This window comes from Lithobates pipiens, unplaced genomic scaffold (assembly GCF_037356315.1).
Source record: "Lithobates pipiens isolate NorthernLeopardFrog02 unplaced genomic scaffold, aLitPip1_a1.2 Scaffold_3, whole genome shotgun sequence".
NCBI classification, from domain to species: Eukaryota; Metazoa; Chordata; class Amphibia; order Anura; family Ranidae; genus Lithobates; species Lithobates pipiens.
In genome coordinates, this window is record NW_027507790.1 from 274956676 (window position 1) to 274979280 (window position 22605).

Below are 22605 nucleotides of genomic sequence, written 5' to 3' on the forward strand. Positions count from 1 at the left end.
AGGATGCAGGACAAGGTGCAGTAGTGTTGGAGGTTGTTCCGCCACCACTCCTCCAAAATGCTACTATTGGTTGTGACACACCTCTCTCCTCCACCCCCTCCTCTTCATCTTCCTCCATGGCCTCTTCCAGTGCTCTGTCCTCAGAACCAGCGGTGCTCCGTAGGCGTTCCAGGGGCTATGCAAGTACGCAGGCAAAATGATGCCATGCCGTGCTTGCGCTGGTTTGTTTGGGAGACAGGAGCCACACTGGGGCGGATGTTTTGTCAGCTCTGCAGGGGCAGGCCGAGAGGTGGTTGACGCCACGCGAGCTTAAGCCAGGAATGGTGGTTTGCGACAATGGCACCAACCTCCTCTCCGCCCTCCGACAGGGACAACTGACCCATGTGCCCTGTGTAGCTCACGTCCTTAACCTGGTGGTGCAGCGATTCTTGGGCAGGTACCCGGGCTTACAGGATGTCCTGAAGCAGGCCAGGAAAGTCTTTGTGCATTTCCGCCGATCATTTAATGCCTGTACTCGGCTGGCTGAGCTCCAAAAGGAGTTGAACCTGCCCAAGAACCGCCTTATATGTGACATGCCCACCAAGTGGAACTCAACGTTGGCCATGCTGCAGCGGCTGCACACGCAGCAGAGGGCCATCAATGTGTACCTGTGCGACTACGGCACCAGGACAGGGTCAGGGGAGCTCGGTTTTTTCTCACCACGCCAGTGGGGCATGATCAGGGATGCATGCACTGTCCTGTCACCGTTTGAGGAGGCCACAAGGATGGTGAGCAGTGACAGTGCATGCATCAGTGACACTGTACCTCTTGTCCACCTCTTGGAGCATACGCTGCGTGGAATAATGGACAGGGCACTTGAGGCAGAACAGAGGCAGGAAGAGGAGGACTTCCTTGCCTCTCAAGGCCCCCTTTATCCAGACAGTGTTCCTGCTGTGCCACCCATCACACAGGAAGACGATGAGGAGGAGGAGGAGGAGGAGGATGATTGTGTCAGCATGGAGGTGGAGGCTGGCACTCAGCATCAGCAGCAGCAGCAGTCTTGTAGGGATGATTTACAGTCCCAAGAAACCTGTGGACTTGTACGTGGCTGGGAGGAGGTAGCTGCGGATCATGTTGTCCTTAGTGACCCAGAGGACTCCGGACCAAATGCCTCAGCTAACCTACGCTGCATGGCCTCCCTGATCTTGCAAAGCCTGCGTAAGGATCCTCGTATTCTTCGGATCAAGGAGAGGGACCATTACTGGCTGGCCACTCTCCTTGATCCACGGTACAAGGGTAAGGTTGCCGACCTTATCTTGCCATCGCAGAGGGAGCAGAGGATGAGACATCTCCGGGAGGCCTTGCAGAAAGGTCTGTGCAACGCGTTCCCAGAGACTGGGAGATAACAAACTCCTGGTCCTGGACAACGTGTTGCTGAGGTATCGGTCAGAAGGAGCGGTGGAGAAGGTGGCCGTCTGACCGATGCTTTCTGTCACGATCGCCCTGGCGTCCCGGTCGCACACGGGAGAATTACCCACAGAAACCTGTTGTCGAGAACCCGTCGTTCCCCTTTGACGCGCGTTAGCGCGAACAGACGCACTCGGGTGCGCGTCGGCACGAACGAGCGCACGCGTGTGCGCGGGGTCACGAACGGGCGCATGGCCACTCGCGGGGGCACGCTGACTCGTCGTGCGACTGTTTTGGCGCCCTAAAGGCTTCTTAAGGTCTCTGCTCCATTCCCTTCTTGCTGTCCAGTCTACAGCGTGTTCGGAGATTCTGCTATTCTGTTACCTGCTACCCGTTGCCTAGATTCCTGTGACCCGGCTTGTTCTTGACCATGATCCGTTGCTGCCTGCCTTCGACTACCTGCCTGTCTGACCACGTCTCTGCCTCGCCCCCTTGTACTGTGTTGATCGCCTGCTGCTGACCCGGCCTGTACCTGCCAATCCGTTCGGATTTCCTGTGCCTGCTGTCTCCGCTGACGATCGTCTGCTTGCCAGTCTATCCACTTGTGCCTGCCGTCACCAGCCGATTGTCATCAGCCTTATCTACCTGCTGTCTGTGTGCTGCTGACTATCCGGACCTGCCTCTACCTGCCAGGCACTTGTGCCCTCTGAACTTTTGAATCCCTGTTACCATCTCCAGGGGTTCTTGAGCCAGGGGATACGAGGGGCCGCTCCCTGCATTCCGGGCTCCCCTACTAGGCACGTGACACTTTCAGACAATTTTTTAGTCCGCAGCCCCAAGGTATGATCGGTTCCCGCAACCATCGCCAGCGTCTGATTTACATGGTGCAGGAATACCTAGGGGCAAGGTCAGACTTGGACACCTTTCCCACCGAAAATCCTCTGGCTTACTGGGTCTTGAGGATGGATCACTGGCCAGAGCTTGCACAGTATGCAATTGAGCTACTGGCCTGTCCTGCATCCAGCGTTCTTTCGGAACGCACCTTCAGTGCTGCTGGTGGTTTTGTTACTGATCACAGGGTGCACCTGTCCACCGAATCAGTTGATCGACTGATCTTCATCAAGATGAATCAGTCTTGGATCACCCACAGCTACCAAGCACCTGAAGCTGATGTAACCGAATTTTTTTTGAAATATCACATCCCTTCAAGACTGCCTATGCTGATGCTGAGTGACTGTCCTGTTATGTTGATTGTCTATCCTCTTCCTCCTCCGCTGATATGTTGGAAGAACATTTCTGGTTCTGGGTGATGCCATCAGCCCAATTTTTCTGCCCCTGTTTAACAGGGGCGTTTAATTACAATTTTTGATGCAATGCTTTGCAGCAGGGCTAATTCCTGCACTACAACTAGAGTATACGGGAGAGGTTGCAGTGTGGTGGCACCAGCACCAGTGCCTAAGGCCCAATTTTTCTGCCTCTGTTTAACAGGGGCATTTAATTAAAATTTTTGATGCAATGCTTTGCAGCAGGGCTAATTCCTGCACTAAAACTAGTGTATATGGGAGAGGTTGCAGTGTCGTGGCACCATCACCAGTGCCAGAGGCCCAATTTTTCTGCCCCTGTTTAACAGGGACATGTAATTACAATTCTTGATATAATATTTCACAGGAGGGCCCGTTCCTGTGCCCACCCAGAGTAACTGTGAGGACTTATAGTGTTGTGGCACCAGCACCACAACCACCAAAGGTCAATTTTTCTACCACTGTTCAACAATGGCATGTAATTACAATTCTTGATATAATCGTTCACAGCAATGCGCTCCAGCGCCCACCAAGAGTCACTTTCAGGGCTTACAATGTTGTGGCAAAACCAACACCTTGTTCCGCCATTTCTGCAGAGCATATAGGGCAGGCTCCTACTTTCAAACATCCAACTTACAAACATCTCCTACTTGCAAACGGAAGGAGACAAAAAATCTACCAGTTGAAAATTACAAACAGATTCATTCAACTTAACACAACAAACCTACACAGTCCCTGTCTTGTTTGCATCGCCTGTATACTGCTGTTCTGAGTATATAAGGCCTGGGGGCCACACGTATTTCCTTTTTTTTAATATGGGTACGGTGTTCCCCTTAATATGCGTACAAGACCCAAAGGGGATGGTAATGGGCAGGGAGGGCTACCCATGCCATTTTTCTCAATGATTTTCAACCATACAGTGGTGTGAAAAAGTGTTTGCCCCCTTCCTCATTTCCTGTTCCTTTGCATGTTTGTCACACTTAAGTGTTTCGGAACATCAAACCAATTTAAACAATAGTCAATGACAACACAAGTAAACACAAAATGCAATTTGCAAATGAAGGTGTTTATTATTAAAGGTGAAAAAAAATCCAAACCATCATGGCCCTGTGTGAAAAAGTGATTGCCCCCCTTGTTAAAACATACTATAACTGTGGTTGTCCACACCTGAGTTCAATTTCTCTAGCCACACCCAGGCCTGATTATTGCCACACCTGTTCACAATCAAGGCATCACTTAAATAGGAGCTGCTTGACACAGTGAGGTCCACCAGAAGATCCTTAAAAGCTACACATCATGCCGAGACCCAAAGAAATTCAGGAACAATTGAGAAAGAAAGTAATTGAGATCTATCAATCTGGAAAGGGTTATAAAGCCATTTCCAAAGCTTTGGGAATCCAGCGAACCACAGTGAGAGCCATTTCCACAAATGGCGAAGACATGGAACAGTGGTGAACCTTCCCAGGAGTGGCCGGCCGCCCAAAATTACCCCAAGAGCGCAGCGACGACTCATCCAAGAGGTCACAAAAGACCCCACAACAACGTCCAAGGAACTGCAGGCCTCACTTGCCTCAGTTAAGGTCAGCGTTCATGCCTCCACCATCAGGAAAAGACTGGGCAAAAATGGCCTGCATGGCAGAGTTCCAAGGAGAAAACCACTGCTGAGCAAAAAGAACATCAAAGCTCGTCTTAATTTCTCCACAACACAACTTGATGATCCCCAAGACTTTTGGGACAACATTCTGTGGACCGATGAGACAAAAGTGGAACTCTTTGGAAGGTGTGTGTCCAAGTATATCTGGCGTAGAAGGAACACTGCATTTCATAAAAAGAACATTATACCAACAGTAAAATATGGTGGTGGTAGTGTGATGGTCTGGGGCTGTTTTACTGCTTCAGGACCTGGAAGACTTGCCGTGATAAAAGGAACTATGAATTTTGCTGTCTACCAAGAGATCCTGAAGGAGAATGTCCGACCATCTGTTCGGGGTACTCAAGCTGAAACGAACTTGGGTTCTGCAGCAGGACAATGATCCTAAACACACCAGCAAGTCCACCACCGAATGGCTGAAGAAAAACAAAATGAAGACTTTGGAGTGGCCTAGCCAAAGTCCTGACCTGAATCCTATTGAGATGTTGTGGTATGACCTTAAAAAGGCCGTTCATGCTCGAAAACCCTCTAATGTAACTGAATTAGGACAATTCTGCAAAGATGAGTGGGCCAAAATTCCTCCAGGACGCTGTAAAAGCCTCATTGCACGTTATTGCAAACGCTTGGTTGCAGTTGTTGCTGCTAAGGGTGGCCCAACCAGTTATTAGGTTTAGGGGGCAATCACTTTTTCACACAGGGCCATGATGGTTTGGATTTTTTTTCACCTTTAATAATAAACACCTTCATTTACAAATTGCATTTTGTGTTTACTTGTGTTGTCCTTGACTATTGTTTAAATTGGTTTGATATTTCGAAACACTTAAGTGTGACAAACATGCAAAGGAACAGGAAATGAGGAAGGGGGCAAACACTTTTTCACACCACTGTATTGCAGGAACCAGATATCACATTAAAACCGCAAGCAGTTTTAAATGATGTTATTTCCGTTAAATGTCATTTTGTGCAGGGACTGTTCTAAACACGGGAAACACGTGGTACTTCACAGGCATACTACAGACACCCCCCAGGCACGATATTTAAAGGAATATTTCACTTTTTTTTCACTTTAATCGTCATTAAAATCAGTGCTCCCGCCAAAACTGCCATTTTTAAAAACATTTTAGGCATTGACCCATGTCCCCTGGGGCAGGAGCCACGTCCCCAAACCCTTTTTAGGACAGCATCTTGCATATTAGCCGTTAAAATTAGCACTTTTAATTTCGAACGTTTGAGTCCCATAGACTTCAATGGGGTTCTAAAGTCCGTTCGAATTTGGGGTCCGTTCGAAAGTTCTGGTGCGAACCAAACCGGGGGGTGTTCGGCTCATCCCTCCAAAGAAAAGTAATCTGGAGCCATGCAATGTGGACTTGCTGCAATTGTGCAACAAACTTGTGAAGCCTGGCAAGTCTAGCAATATAATTTTCAAACTTGCACCACAATTGCTTGCTATCTGGGATTGGATCATTCGCCCACATATGGCGGACTTGTCCAATTCTTTCACCCTTCTAGAAAGATGTACAAGTGTTTATAGAAAGTGTTACAGACATATCACAAAGAATTATGCCTCAGTTGGCTCTGTTGGGTCTGGGCCTGGATGAATGGCCCAACCTCTTTCATGCTTTTTTAAAACGCTTATTCATCACACGATCGTAGAAAAATACTGCTCTCCATATATTCAACAACAGTTGGAACTCATGTTTGCTAAAGCTCACCTGACCTTTCCAAAATGTATCTATTTTTTTTCAATCAAATATTTTGTTTATTGTTATTTTACAATCAATATCGGAAATCAGAAAACCCAAACACACCCCAAATGATAATGATTATTTTTCATATCAAGCAATTGTAAAGAAAAAAAAAATTATCTTAAATTGGTTTGCCTGGATAAATGACCTGAGTTATCACAAGCTTGACTAAACACAGCTCTCTAATGCCCACCAAAATCACGAGCATGCCGTATTCCCCACTACATTTGTAACAGGCCCTACACACAATGGAGCCATACTGAGCATCATAAATTCATCCATTGTCTCACAACTATATCCTTTTCTGCATCCCCCTCTCCTCTTCTCCTCTCTCTTCTTTTTACTTCCCTCTTGATATCTGGATTTGATTTAGATCTGGCTTCAACAGACCTAATCATTCATGATTTAAATGAATCTTCACCTTTGCATTTCCAACAAAGACCTTTACAATCACTGACATCTACACATCAAACTCCCCCACCAAACCCTTCTTCCATGTGGTCATGGCACACCTAGCCTCCTATATACAATACCCCCTCCTATTAGGAGGTGACTTTAACACTGTGATGGATACACAAGTGGGCAAATGCAAGGCACTACCCACACTTTAACCTCCCCCTCAATCCATTACAACTCTACTAACTTCCTTTGAAACAGCCCTCCAGCTTAGCGGTCCATGGCGCTTAGCTCACCCAGAAGGCAGGGAATACTCCTATTACTCAGCCTCAACCACACGCTATCCAGGATTTATTACCTTTTATGCAATTCCGTGCAACTGACCAAAACCTCCAAAACTCTTATCCATGACATTGCAATCTCCTCCAACCATACCCCCATTTCAATAAAATTACATAACTTCAGCCCTCTACCCCTATGAGAATATGGATCTTCCCCCAATTCTAGGCCCAAAATCCCGACCTTCAGAAAACCCTACAGAAAACCCTGGTCAGACTACAAGCTGACTAATGCCCCACAATGCTCTGACCCCAACATGTTTTGGGATGCATGTAAAACCGTCCTATGTGGTAGGATCATCGCTTTTGCCACTATGTACAAAAGGAAGGTTCTTACCGTGAAGCCAGTGGTTGCCTCAGACTCACCAGAGGGCAGCTATCATGTACCAATACCACCACAAACCATAAGAATTGTCGAAAAGCCACCACAAACTGTAAGAATTGATGAGGAGCCAAAAAAAACTTTGATCGATGGGCGGAAGCTCAAGAACGTATACATAAATCTTATTCTGACCTTCATTACCATAAGTTTGGCAACAAGTCAGGGAAATTGCTAGCAAAGCTGTGCAAGGGAGCACATGTCCCCACACACTTCCCTAAAAGATTCCCAATGAAACTTATGCTCCTCTCCCTCTACCCTTGAAAAATATTACACCACTCTATATAGCCCAGACCCGTCTGACCCAGATGCCGTACAAAATTTTTTACAAAAAATCTTCCCCAAATCGATTCCACTCTCCTTGATCATAAATTCTCCAATCACCAAACCAGAAATTCACAAAACAATCTCCTCTTTTGCCAACGAGAAAGCCCCAGGCCCAGATGGGTACACCCTTGCATTCTTCAAGTTCACAGCACATACAATAGTCCCAACCCTGGCGAGGGTCTACTAAATGATTCTCGAGGTTGGAGATTACCTCCCATCAGGATATCAAGCGGACATAAAGCTGATAGCCAAGAAAGGTAAAGATCCCTTTGAACCTATCTCCTACAGAGCCAGCTCATGACTTAACCTAGACTCTAAGATCCTTTACAAGATCATGGCCAATAGATTGGCCAGAATCATGCCCGCCCTTATCCACCTGGCTCAAGCTGGCTTCGCCCAAGGCTGATCCGCATCCTCCAATATCAGCAAAGTACTCACAGTCCTCAAACATGCCACGTCTAACACCAGTAAAGACATAGCCATAATCTCCCTTGATGCGGAGAAAGCCTTTGACAATGTTTCCCTGATTGTCCTCCGTCCTGCAATATTTTGATTTTTTAGGGAGGAGTGTGCGTATCAGTTTGTTTGGCTCCAGTCTGCCTGGAAGCGATGGGGTGGTGCCACACCCTGGAGGAAACTTTAAAGTTCCTGCTAGCAGCAGGCACGAGGCAGAGAAGCAAGATGGTGGAGGGTAATCGGCTGATGCCCACCTTACAGTGGTTGCCTGAAATGCGGGTGCTGGTGGACACTGGCGTCCAATCGGAGCCTCACAAAGGGCACACCTTGGGAGTCATTGATGAAGCAGAGCGACTCTGCCTGCTCTGTCCTGAGTGCCAGATTCTGACAGCACAGGTGACTGATTGGGCCCAGTGCAGGCATTGTGAGGAGCCACTTACCCGGCTGAGCCCTTTTCAGCAGGATTCACAGTATTACAGCATGTAAGGTATTACAGTCCTGCTATCAGGACTCTGTACGCACAACCCGTGGAAGAACTGGAAGGCCTGAGAGGACCAAAGATCACACACTAAAGGCAGAGAGGTGTTGCAGCCTGGAGACCCCTTTGTGAATACCAAGGACAGCGGGAGAGAGACTGCCGAGACTAGTGGCCTGGCCAGGGGTCTGGTAACCATGAGTACTATATTACGAAAGCCAGAGGCTTCCCCTAAAGAGCTGGTCAGCACTAAACCCTTTGGCCTTGTAGTCCGTAAGGAGCCAGGGGGAAGGGGCAGAGGGCCGAGTCATTGATTGGGGTTCCCCAGAGTGCAGGCCGAGTTTGGGTCCCTAGAGAGGTTGCCGTAGCGGTCGTCCCCTGAGGAAGATACTGATGAGGATTGGTAGACTGGGGAATCCCATGGCTCCGACAGTGGGGATAGACCAGAGCCAGCTTTGGAGCCTGAATAACCAGTAGGAACTTCAGTCAGCAGCGTGCAGTTCTCAGAATCCAGGCTTTCTACCACCCAGACCAAGGAATTTGCCATCGGCAGTAAGACAGTCAGGCCCTTACTTCTTGTGTCCTGTATGGAAAGTAGAACCCTAAGGAGCTGCCTAGGTTCTCCAGATTTCAGTGGCTGGAGCAGGAGAGAGTGGCCCTGGAGTGGGGTTTGGATTTCCCTTATGTTCCGTCCCAAATCATGGAGGGCATCATGAGCTCCCAGGGAGGATGGGAGGATGATACGATTTGGGGCTACCTATGTGTCCCCAAGCCATCAAGGTTGCCAGACAGTGCAGTCTGGACCCGGTTCCTGGAGTTTAAGGAATAATGACGACTTAAGAGGACCATCTACAAGGACCGGGTGCTGATATGCAAGGCTGGTCAGCTTGTAGAAAGTAATTTGGTTCCCATGGAGAGATGAGAAAAGGGTTCAAAGAGACTACCAGACCCTCGGTTCTATGCTTAAAACTTGGGCATTTGAACTAAGGAAAATTGTGTTTTTTTCTTTTCTACCCTGACTCAGCAGAAACAAATTAAGCCTGTCACCCTATATGCCTGACAGAGGGACTGTCTGTTACATGGACACTTTGCGTAACATTGTTCCTGCTCTACCTCTTTGGGATCCTGTTTGTTCAGGGAGGGGCCCCTGCTGTCAGCAATTCTAAAGAGGACTGTGCACCTATTGTACATACGTTTTATTTTATTGTTCTGTTGTTGGTTATAATCCCCTTCTGACAGAACAAGACAAGGAAAATGTGTGTGCTTTTTTGGCTCAATATTCTCTGCTGAAAGGAAGCTACCCCCTTTCAGTAGACGTTGTGTACAGTGCAAAGTTACATGTAAGTGTAAGATGTGGTTTTTTTTTGTGTCTTCTTTTAGGGTCCTCATGGGATGGGATGGCTCTCCATCTTCATCTTCCTGGAAAGACAAGAATTTCTTTGAGCAGAGTATCTTTTCTGAGGAAAAATGTGTATACAGTAGGTGCCGCCGATATTGTGTTTCCAGCGCGATACTGTCGCGCTGGTTCCCGGTGACAGGCTTCTCTAACCAGCGCGATCCCGTTGCGCTGGTTCTCACGCTGGCTGCAATAGGAAAATGTAATTTTCCTATAGTAGCGAGAGCGAGAGAGCGGCGATAATGTCGCCTCACTCATGAAGCCTGAGTAGGATAGGGGTCTGGTGTGGATTTTGTGGATTCCCCTTAAAATCCCTACCGGACCTAAGGGCCTGGTATGCCTCCCAAGGGGGAACCCATGCCGTTTTTTTTTTACATTTGGTGTGGAGTTCTCCCTTAGGATTCATACCAAACACAGTGCCTGGTATTGGCAGGAATCCAATTTGGATCCCCGCACCAGTGTGAACCCGGCCAGCGATGCTTGTCGCTTATCGGGAAAGGAAAAGAAACATTATTCCTTTCCCGATGCAAGCCAGCTCGGCGCTGGCTCCCGCGACGGAGCTCGTAGGGTGTCAATCTCGCCGATAGAAGCGGCGAGATTGACACAATAACGCGTTCACCTACTGTATGTTCTTAATAGGGATGAGCTTGATGTTGGGGTCGAACATGAGTTTAACTCAAACATCGGGTGTTCGCTCGTTCACCAAAGAACGAACATCATGGGGTGTTCGCTGGAAAATTTGAGCACCCGTGGAATGCCCCATAATGCACTGCGAGATCGCAGTGCATTGCTGTTTGATGATTAGCCAAAGCATGCACCTGACCGGCATGCTTTGGCCAATCCCAGTGCCCTCTGCTAAGAGAGCCATAATTGGCCAAAGGCAGGGTGCCTTTGGCCAATCATGGCTCAGGGGGACTAAGTCCATGCCCCGCACTATATAAGGCTGCCTACACAGCGGCCCTGTGTAGTGTTGTTGGCATGGATGGAGAGATAGCTTGATTTATATTAAACAGGTAGGTTATTCAGTTAGTGCCAGTGTATTTGGTATATATTATATATATATATATATATATATATATATATATATATATATACACAGTCAGTCTAGTGTGTGTATATATATATATATATATATATATATATATATATATATATATATATATATATATATATATATTAGACATGTGCACACTGAAATATTTTGCTTTGGAATTTTGTTTTCATCCGATTCCGCACGTTCATTATCATTCGTTAAAACGATAACGAAAATACCCGAAATATGGACGAAAATGCATTCGGATGAAAATTAATGCACATGTCTAATATATATATATATATATATATATATATATATATATATTTATGTTCGGAGCCCTCCGCTCTAAGAGATATGAAAGAACACATAAACACCTCACAAGACTAACAACATAAAATAGACCTGAATTGTGCCCTTGGTCTGCTGTAAGGTAAGCCCTGGTGAGCTGGGCGGTGAGCCCTGGTCTGCTGGGCGATATGCCAAGAGAAGGCCGCATACCTTAAGAAAGTAAATGGATGTTTCTGTAGAGAAACGTGTTTTAAGTGAAGTACTCTGAGAAGGGAAATGGGTGGGTGGGTACCTTGCACTGGAACCGACACAGACCGTTGTGGGTGGTCTGATTATATACCCTCCGGGCTCCTCCCATAATTACGGGCCACCATACTGGCCCTCTTATTTATGTTCGGAGCCCTCCGCTCTAAGAGATATGAAAGAACACATAAACACGTCACAAGACTAACAACATAAAATAGACCTGAATTGTGCCCTTGGTCTGCTGTAAGGTAAGCCCTGGTCTGCTGGGTGATATGCCAAGAGAAGGCCGCAAAAGACTTGATTTAGGGAGGTAATTATTAATTTATGTACAACAAGACACTACGGGGCAAAGTTGCTGAAGGCTCAGGACATTTCCACTTGTGGATTGGAGATGTATCGATTAAAGCAGGTGGATTCCCGCCTGCCCATCTTTGATCGCGTGAACTGGGACCCTGTTTCGTGAGGCTGCTGATGCTGCTCCAATGCGAAAGAATGTCCAAGAAAATGACCAAGGTCCTGGCCTAATTTTCTCAAAAGGAACCTGACGTGACTAATGAACTGGTTGCTGCCTGGGGTACTAATCGGGAACGGTAGTAATGGGCTGTCCTGCGAGGGATCAAACATATGGGCCAAAAATTGATCTAAGATGGACACGGGGCACCAGGCTTTGAGAGTTTGGAAAGGTTTGATGTCAACCCCTGGACCAGACTATTGTGTTTTGGACACCCTGAGGAGCAAGATGAAGTCTGATGGCGTGTAAGGTGGCGTCTACGTAACACTTTACAACTGGGATGGTGACAGTATTCACTGGGGCGTAAGAAGCTGTAGAAAGCCAGGTAGATGGCTGCTTGAACGACCGGGCTGAATTTAGCCAAAGGAGAATGTGACAGGATGAAAGACACGTCTCGGAATATGGCGCTGGTGACGGGTAGCCGTTTGATACTGATTTGGGGTCATTGCCTGTGAATACCACACAACATGGTCTTGACCGTATGGGCGGCAAACAAGAGGATCTCATAAGGGGATGAAATAATGGATGTTAGCTGAGTGGGGTCTAAGGTATTGTGTGACAATGCCAACTGTGTGTGGTGGCATAATATGAAGACCAGGATGTGATGGAGAACTCTTGGTATTGCTCTGGGGTTTGAGGCTAGTAACCTGACGTAGAACCTCTAGGCTGCACGGTAGGCCTTCAGGGTGTTGTGAGATAGTGAAAGATTAATAAGGCAGGTAGCGTCGTGAAAGTGTTGTTTGAATCCGAGGTTAGCTATGACCAGTGTGGGATAAGAGACATGGTCGGGTCGATTCCAGGTTCCTGCAAAAAATAACGAAGCAAAGTTAACGGGTAGTGCGTCGGCCAGATTATTGCGTTTGTCTGGGATGTGGACACATAGGACGTTAGATTGGTGCTGTGGGGATAGTGGCACCAGCCTGCGCAGGAAGGCCACGATGGCAGGCTACTAGGACCTCCTTTATTCATAATACTGGCTGTGGCTTGGTTGTCTGTGGCAAACGTCACTGTTTGTCCTGCCCAGTTGTTGCACCAGACTTGAGCTGCTGCGACAATGGGGTAGAGGTCGAACAAAGAGGAGGACTAACTGAACCCAGGAATTTCTGACGGCCATGGCCCTATAAACCCAATTTGGCCACAAATTGAGGCGAGGACCTGTGGAGGCTGTGGTGACCATGACTACCTGAGATGAAGAGAGAGATGCTGAGGGAATGCACATTGGCATGCCATTCCAATTTGTGAGAAATTCGACTCCCATGGGCAGATCTGCTATAGCTGGCACATCTTAATTTAAGGATTTAGTCAGGGTCTTTACCTGGAAGAGAAACACTAAAAGATGGGAGGTAAAGGATCCCCTTGAGTCTGGCTGCCTTGGCTGAAAATGAGCGGTGATAGTCAAAGGATGGGCACCCTGCACACTTGTGACCTGCTGCATGCAGATACGGGTCCAATTCTACCCTCCTGTTGGGGTTGCTCTGCCTAACATGTCTCTGACTGTCCCCAAGGCCAGCACAAACTCTGTGACAGTGAGCTTGCGATTAAGTAAAGGGTCTCTGTCCTTCAGGATGATGGAGACATCTCCCCGCGAATATGACTTGTTCTAGGCCAAGTTGTGTACTGCTATGAGGAGGGATGCTAAGTTAACGTCGTTGTCATCCAAGATGTCCTCCTAGATGCCCTGCTAGGACAAGGTGTGCAGGGAAGACGATGGTGCAGAAGTTGGGTGTATCTGTAAGTGAAGGTACGGAATGACGGTGGTGACTGGAGCTGGTAGGGGCACGGCTGGGCGTACCTCCAGGGCTGTCACTCTGCTTGGACTTCGGCGACTGCTGTTGACAGTGTGGTTACCCAGGAGTGCAGCTGAGTAGTCGCAAAGAAGATAGACTGAAGTGGTGCCTGGAAGGGGTGCCACTGGCGGTGGAAACAGTAGCCTAAAGGCTTGGTTTCCTGGCTGCGGCAGGGTAGGATTTACTCCTGCGACACCGTTCTGCTATGAGGTTTTTATTTTTTTTATTTTTTATTATTGGTCCAAGCTCTTGTGAGACTGTAAACCGCCGCTTGCTGAGCCCATAAAGGGTGATGGCAGGGCTGAGGCAAAGTCCTCACTGTCTGCCTGCGACATGGCGTCAACTAAAAGCAAGGGGGGGGGGGGGGTGCGTATGTTTGAGGTAAGTTGCAAAGGTAGGAGGGGATAGTTGCGTTGGGTAGATAAGATGAAAGGCGGAAGGAAACAAGAAGAATAGGACAAGGAACAACAGCCATAGTGACAGTTGGTTTGCGCTTGAGCGCTGTTGAGTGTGACTTTAGAAAACTCAAAAGAATGCGTGACAAACGAGGTGAGCCAGGAGGTGACTGGCTAGGTAACCGATAGCTCGGGTGTCAGTCTGTGCTCGGCACAGACAATGAACCAGAGCGCCCCAGGGCGGACTGGGGTGGGTAGCTGAAGTCTGGTATACTAAGTAGGAATGTTGCGATCTGTAGTTAATTGACGTGGGTTCGGTCTACTAATGCTTGCACTGCCAGCAAGTATGGAGATTAGGCGACCTTGTCTGCGTATTGAAGGCTTGTGCTTCGAAAACAGAGTGAAGTGCACAGAAGTATGTGACAGTTGCTAACGCCTCAGGAGCAGGTCAAATTCTGTATGTGAAGTAAAAATATGTAGTGAAAGAGTGTTTAAGAGAAAGGGGGAATCCCATTGAACTAAACACCTGACTTTATGCACTAGTTGTGAAGTCGACTGGTTGGGGTCGAGAACTGAGTTGACCGGGAGCCTGTAGTAAGGTGACATGAAAATTTCGTTTTGACAAGGGGGATTGCAAAGAGCTCTTTGGGGCAAAGCTGGCCCCCTGGTGAAGATGCAAGCCCTCGACAATGTTTTTTTTTTGTTTTTTGTTTTTTTTGGGAGATACTGTCCAAACCTGGTGCAGGGTGGACTAACTGGTGTTCTAACTTGCCTAAAAAGGGGAAAGCGACAGAAAATGATGAGCAGCCATGTTGCTACTGGAGACGATGAGTGGCAGTTTGAGCCACTTGCTGAAATGCTTGCAGTGATTGCAAGGAAGCGGCTTTATTTGAATTATGAGGTGAGAATGAATGAATGGATGAATGAGGTGAGCAGCTGTGTTGCTACTGGAGATGAGTGGCCGTATTAAGCTATTGCAGAGATGCTTGCAGCGATTGCAAGAAAGCAGCTTTATTTGAATCTATAAATTAAATTATAAGTGTGTAGGAATGAGGAGAGCAGCCGTGTTGCTACTGGAGATGAGTGGCCGTATTGAGCCATTGCATTGATGCTTGCAGCGATTGCAAGGAGCTTTGTTGAAAGGCGAAAGAAAGGTTATAGAGGAAATGTGATTATGTAGGAATGACCGTGCGCAATACTGAGCAAATTGGTGGAGAGAATTGTGTATGATCATGTATGGATAGACTGAGAAAGTCAAACGTAAGTACTGCTGAATTCGTACAGTCGATGTGACTAGTTTGAACTGGGCTATAGCTATGGAATAGTCTGCGAAAGATTTGACTCATTTGAGTCGGAGATACAACAGGATTCGGCTTGGTTGTTAGAGTTGTGTTTGGCAAGGACTGGAATCGTTGCGCCGATGCTGCGACTAGACTCGAATCTTCCGTAGATGCGACTGAGAGGCTCATATATGGGATCCGACCGTATCGCTAAGGATATGGCTGGGTTCGGATTGATTGAATTGTGATGGTGGTTGAAGGGGCTGGTGATTGCCAATGATCCGAAACACAGAAGCGAAGTTGCGACTAGATTCGAATCGGCCGTAGATGCGAGGGGACTACAGGGCTCGTATGACAGATCTGACCGTATTGCCGATGATATGGCTGGGTTCGAATCAACTAAATGGTGATGGCGGTTGAAGGGGCTTTGTGATTGCCGAGGATCCGAAACATAGAAGCGAAGTTGCGACTAGTTTCGAATCGGCCGTAGACGCGAGGTGAGTAAGGGGCTTGAATGTCGGATTTGACCGCATCGCCGTGAAGTGAACGGCTCGAGTAAACCCGCGTTGGGTAGAAAGCATGAAATACATGAAAGATGACATAGAAAGACTTACGGTGGCGTAAGTGCGACTTTTTGCAAAATGAACATGCTAAACGAACATGATAACGTAACTACTAGAGTTTAGAGGAGCGGTAACAACAAAGTCCTACCTGCAACAGCGAGTGTGTAGCAGTCCGAGCGTGGGACAATCGATGAAGATATACGACCGATTTCAAAGGTACAACTACGTGGACACGCAGTGAGTTGGCAGAGTTAGCCTGTGCAATGCATTTGACACGAATCAGCTTAAAAAATGTATGAGATGAATCTGATATAAATTGGCAGTAAGGAGTATCTGATACGAATTGGTTGTAGAGTGTATGCCATTCCTTACTGTGAAACCAAACACCTATCAACCACCCATCCCCCCAGGCTAGTCAAGTGCAAGAAAGACATCAGGTGGGTTTAATTACACCTCAATCAGCCACAGAAACCCATACAAACAATACCTGTTTATCTCAAAAAGGATGAGAACAGTGAATTTTATAACTAGTGAAGCCTATGGCGAGTGATATTGGAGAACGACCGACAGCGACTCGGAGGCTTGGATCTATGAATGAATCATATGTTTGGTAGAAGGAATTTACGAATGTACTATGCCTGTGCCGAAAGATGTCGGGACATGAGTGTCAACAACTCAGAGGTAGGTTTTGCGAAAGGGGTGCAGGATAGTAAGCACGATAAGCCGCAAGTTTGCACATGATATGAAAAGATTCGGATACTACTTATCTGCGACCATGAGCGGGAACCGCCGACGAAGAACATGAATGAAGAAGCCGAAGTGCACCTGCGATTGGACGCACAGATAGTCAACCGTGAGGGAGCTGAGAAGAGTCGGCCCCTTGATGTGCAGTACCTTGCACTGGAACCGACACAGACCGTTGTGGGTGGTCTGATTATATACCCTCCGGGCTCCTCCCATAATTACGGGCCACCATACTGGCCCTCTTATATATATATATATATTATATATATATATATATATATATATATATATATATATATACTCTACATCCAGTCAGTGTAGCCTAGATCTACATTCTACAGTGCATTCTGGGGTGTACTATTTTCCAATCTACTTCAGGCAGTGTATTTGATATATATATATATATATATGTATATATATATAGATATATATGTATATATATATATATATATATAGCGCCCTGCTCCTGATGGGCAGGCGCTATTGTTTGTTTTTTTTTCAAATTTAAGTGTCTGAAGCTGTAGTTTGGCTCAGATTAATTCTCTCTAAAAGTTCTGGTTTCTGTACCAGTCCAGTTGGGTTGCACTGATTCCCACTTGACCGTAGGTGTCGCTGTCACCATCAGTGGGTATGGAACAGCAGTAGGCTGGATGCATTGAATGCCACCTCTTGCTTGGAAATGGCTCAGTGGGTGTGGTTTACCTGCTGTGCATTCTGGGAGAGGGTATTTAAGGTACCAACACCATTTTATTGGGTCTGTTTCCGGGTCCCTGTTCTGGGATCCGCTATCCCGACCTCATGGCCTGGGGACTATGGTACATGCTTCAGTGCCTCGGGGCCGGCAACTGAGAGTGTGGGCCCAGGAATGTCTTGGGGCCTTCTGATCCAGTGGTGGTCCTGTGCTGTCTCGCCTGCGGGGAGTTGCCAAGAAAACTGGAGGATGCAGGGGAGGACTTCTTGGGTGGAGGGCCAAGCACAAGGCTGGTGTCTCTGGAGGAGCCTGGAAACTTAGAGGACACAACTCGGATCAATATCCTTACAGTATCGCCAGCTCGGCTGAAAGAATCTGGTACTGTATTGTAGTTCTTCTTAAAACTCTCGAAATTCTCTAAGTTCAATTGACATTGTTGGAGACTTTGTTGAGCATCTCATTGGCTGCTAGGTCAAGTGAGAGGGGCCTATCCGGTGATTGCTGGATCCAGTCTGTGGAGCTGTTTGTCCTCTGGACCTGATTAATACCTCTAACCCACAATTATTAAGTGCCTGAACTCCCCTTTACCCTTTGACCCTCTATTGAAAGACTGTGTTTGCTCTGCTTCTTTTGTGTTATCCCTAAATAAATCTTCAAAAAGGAATCTTTGGGGGTTACTGCTGCATATATATATATATATATATATATATATATATACAGTCAATTTAGTATATATATATATATATATATATATATATTTATATTTTATATATATATATATATATATATATATATATATATATATATATATATATATATATATACATATTTTTTATATATATTTTTTTTTATATTGTACAGGACGCCAAGGTTGGGTCCTGGACTGGTACTATGTGGCGCCTATATTCGGGATGTGGTCCCTTTAAGGGAATCATGGTAGGCCTCAGGGGGTCACCCAAAAATGGGTGACAGATTCCGGGGATAGTTTTCAGGAGAAGACTGATTCGCGGTCCTCTCTATATTTTAAGAGAGATAGTTGGGACCCGGAATTTGGGAGGCTCTAAAGTGACATTTGGGTGGGAAAGAGCCTCCCTCCCTGACCACAGGGGGTTAACGGCCTCCAGGAAGACAGACAGCCTATAAGACAGGAAGTAGTAGAGAGGTGGTGGTGAGGAGGAGAAGGAGTTGAACACCTGTCTGAGGAGCTGTCTTGCTGTCTTGCTGTCTTGCTGTCTTGCTGTCTTGCTGTCTTGCTGTCTTGCTGTCTTGCTGTCTTGCTGTCTTGCTGTCTTGCTGTCTTGCTGTCTTGCTGTCTTGCTGTCTTGCTGTCTGCAAAAAGATCTCTGCAAGGACTCTTTTTGGTGAAGACCTGTCTACAGAACTGTAGGTGCTTTTCTTTTTGTATTATTTTGTGCTGAAGATAAGCAGACTTTAATTTACGGTTTTTATATGCTGAAGAAAAGCTTTATTTTAGATTTAATTATCAATAAATATAGTTTGGTTTCACCTGACAACGGTTTATGCACTTAATCCCGCGGATCTAGTATCCCCCAACTTCCAAACTTCACAATATATATATATATATATATATATATATATATATATATATATATATATATATACACTTTTCTTTTCAGCATCCAGTCAGTGTAGCCTAGATCTACATTCTACAGTGCATATATATTGTGCATCCTTGATCAGTGGTGAAAAGAAGCCAAGCTCCCCTGACCCTGTCCTGGTGTCATACTCACACAGGTACTCATTGATGGCCCTCTGCTGCATTTACAGCCACTGCAGCATTGCCAACATTGAGTTCCACCTGGTGGACATGTCACAAATGAGGCGGTTGGTGGGCAGATTGCATTCCCTTTGAATGTCAGCCAGCCAAACACTGTCCTTGTATGAATGGCAGAAACGACCAAAGACTTTTCGAGCCTGCCTCAGGAGAACTTGTAAGCCTGGGTACCTGCTCAAGAACCACTGCACCACCAAATTCAGGACGTGTGCCAAACATGGAACATGGGTCAAGTGTCCCTGTCGGAGGGCGGATAGAAGGTTGGTGCCATTGTCACATACAACCATTCCTGGCTGAAGCTGGTGTGGCGTCGACCACCTCTGAGCCTGCCCCTGCAGAGCTGACAGAATCTGTGCCCCAGTGTGGCTCCTGTCCCCTAAGCAGACCAACTCAAGCACCGCATGGCATCTGTTTTCCTGAGTGCTTGCGTAGCCCCTTTAATGCTTACAGAGCACCGCTGGTTCATAGGACAAATCTGCAGAAGAGGCCATAGAGGAAGAAGAAGAGGAGGGGGTGGAGGAGAGAGCTGTGGCAGAATCACCCCTAGCATTTTGGAGACGTGGTGGTGGAACAAGCTCCAACAATACTGAACTGTCCTGCATCCTTCCCAGCTGCCAGCAGAGTTACCCAGTGTGCCATGAAGGAAAGGTAAAATCCCTAGACCATGAGTCAGAGGTAATATACACCTTACTGCTGCATGGCCCATGTTTCCTGTGTTTAGAATATATAACAGCACAATTACATTTCTAAAGGAAAAAAAGTCACTTAAAACTGATTGCGGCTTTAATGAATGGTCGGGTCTCGGCAATATAGCTAAAACTCATTGAAAAATATGGCATGGGTTCCCCCCCCCCAGTCCATTACCAGACCCAAAGGGAAAAAATTCCGTAGGGGGCCCCCCAAAACCCATAGCAGGCCCTTCAGTTCCGGTATGGAAATTAAGGGGAACCCTCTGCCAAATTTAAAAAAAAAATATGGTGTGGAGATCCACACCAAAATCCATATCAGACCTGAAGGTATGGATTTTAAGGGGAACCCTGCACCAAAATTTAAAAAGAAATGGCGTAGGGCTCCCCCCAAAACCCATAACAGACCCTGATCTGAGCACGAAACCTGGCAGGCTGCAGGAAAAGAGGAGGGATGAGAGAGCCCCCCCTCTTGAACCATACCAGGCCACATGCTCTCAACATGTGAAGGATGCTTTGGAGTAGCCCCCCAAAGCACCTTGTCCCCATGTTGTTGGGGACAAGGGCCGCATCCCCACAACCCTTGACCAGTGGTTGTGGGGGTATGCGGGCGGCCAGATCCCGGCCTCCCCCATGTGAATTGGTAACCGGTACATTGTACATTACCATTTCCCCCCAAAAAAGTGTAAAAAATTGTAAAAAAGACAATTTTTGACACATTTTTTGTGAAATGGTAGGGGTACAATGTACCTGTTACCAATTCACATGGGGGAGGCCATGATCTGGGGGTCCCCATACGGGGGCTTCTAGATTTTGATAAGCCACCAGCCTGCATAACCCCACAACCACCGGGCAAGGGTTGTGGGGATGAGGCCCTTGTCCCCATTAACATGGGGGCAAGGTGCTTTGGGGGGCTACTTCAAAGCACCCTCCCCATGTTGAGGGCATATAGCTTGGTACAGGAGGGGGGCACTCTCTTGCCCCCCTCTTATCCTGTGGCCTGCAAGTTTGCATGCTCGGATAAGGGTCTGCTATGGATTTTGGGGGGACCCCTACGCCATTTTTTAAAAATTTGGCACAGGGTTCCCCTAAATATGCCATGCCTTGTCATTTTTACAATTTTCACACTTTTTTGTGAAATGGTAGGGGTACATTTGTTCACGCTTGGTTCAGGAGGGGGGAGCTCTCTTGTCCCCCCTCCATTTTCCTGCGGCCTGCCAGGTTGCGTGCTCAGATAAGGGTTTGGTATGGATTTTTGGGGGACCCCACCCCATTTTTTTTTATTTTGGCGTGGGGGTTCCCCTTAAAATCCATACCAGACTTGAAGGGTCTGGTATGGATTTTGAGGGGGACCCTCACACCATTTTTTTTAATTTTGGCACGGGGTTCCCCTTAACATTCATACCAGACCCAAAGGGCCTGGTAATGGACTGGGGTGGGAACTCATGCTGTTTTTTTCAATGAGTTTTATCTATATTGCCAAGACCAGTTTTAAATTACTTTTTTTCTTTAGAATGTAATACTGCTGTGGTATTGTTCTAAACTTAGGAAAACTGGGCCAATTTACAAGCATACTATAGACACCCCCAGACACAATATTTAAAGGAATATTTCATTTTTATTGTTTCACTTTAAGCATTATTAAAATCACTGCTCCTGAAAAAAACTTTTGTTTTTAAAACTTTTTTTGCATTGATACATGTCCCTGGAGCAGGACTCGGGTCCCCAAACACTTTTTTATGACAATAACTTACATATAAGCCTTTAAAATTAGCACTTTTGATTATTCATGTTCGTGTCCCATAGACTTTAATGATGTTCCCTGGCTTTAGAATTTGCCATGAACACCACATAATGTTCATTGTTTGCCGAACGTCCAATCAACCAAAGTTCGGCCCGAACCATTCGCCCATCCCTAGGAGAGGACAGCGGTGAACACTGCCAGGCAAATCTTCAGGAAGGATTCACCTGTTGTTCGGTGAGCGACAGGCACAGTCGGGAGATCTGGGAGAGTCATGCCAGGAGTGGATGTACATAGTTACATAGTTAGTAAGGATGAATAAAGACACCAGTCTATCCAGTTCAACCTGAGTGAGTGTCTACAATTGCCCCTATCCCTGTACATTGCACACTCACATCAATCCATACCCTCAAGGAGCCCACAATCCAAGGTCCCCATTCTTATACTAGGGCCAATTTTGGACATTAACCTACCTGCATGTTTTTGGAGTGCCAGAGGAAAGTGGAGTACCCCGAGGAAACCCACGCAAGCACAGGGAGAACATGCAAACTCCAGGCAGGTAGTGTCGTGGTTGGGATTTAAACCAGTAACCCATTTTACTTCTAGGCAAGAGTGCTACTCATTATACCAAATGGATGTAGAGTCAGAGGGAGAGACTTTGATGTTGCTTTAGTTGAAGTCAGGCTGCGGGAGGGCTGGCAGAGTCTGCACAGGACTGATTGGGACCAGTAGTCCACCTAGATGCAGCTAGCACAAAATGGACATTTTTTTATTGCTATTGGTTGATACACCAAAGGGACCCAATGGTCCCCTGACAGCAAATGGCATATCTACAAAGTTAGGTTTAATTTAGAGTTGGGCCTAGACATGTGCTATCTGCAATAGGATCCAAGTATTGCACAGTAGAGGAAGTAACAGTTCATGCAAGAAGTGTTGTACTAGAGCAGTCTGGGGTTCCAATCTATATTTTGATCGATTAGATGCTATTGATC

At 46.7% G+C, this 22605-nt stretch overlaps 1 protein-coding gene across 1 annotated transcript in view; it reads right to left on the bottom strand.

The window, feature by feature from the left end:
- The window catches only part of LOC143941275 (taste receptor type 1 member 3-like), a 189677-nt gene that overhangs the window by 127292 nt on the left and 39780 nt on the right, over nucleotides 1-22605 (bottom strand). The gene's annotated exons all lie outside the window — the stretch shown is intronic.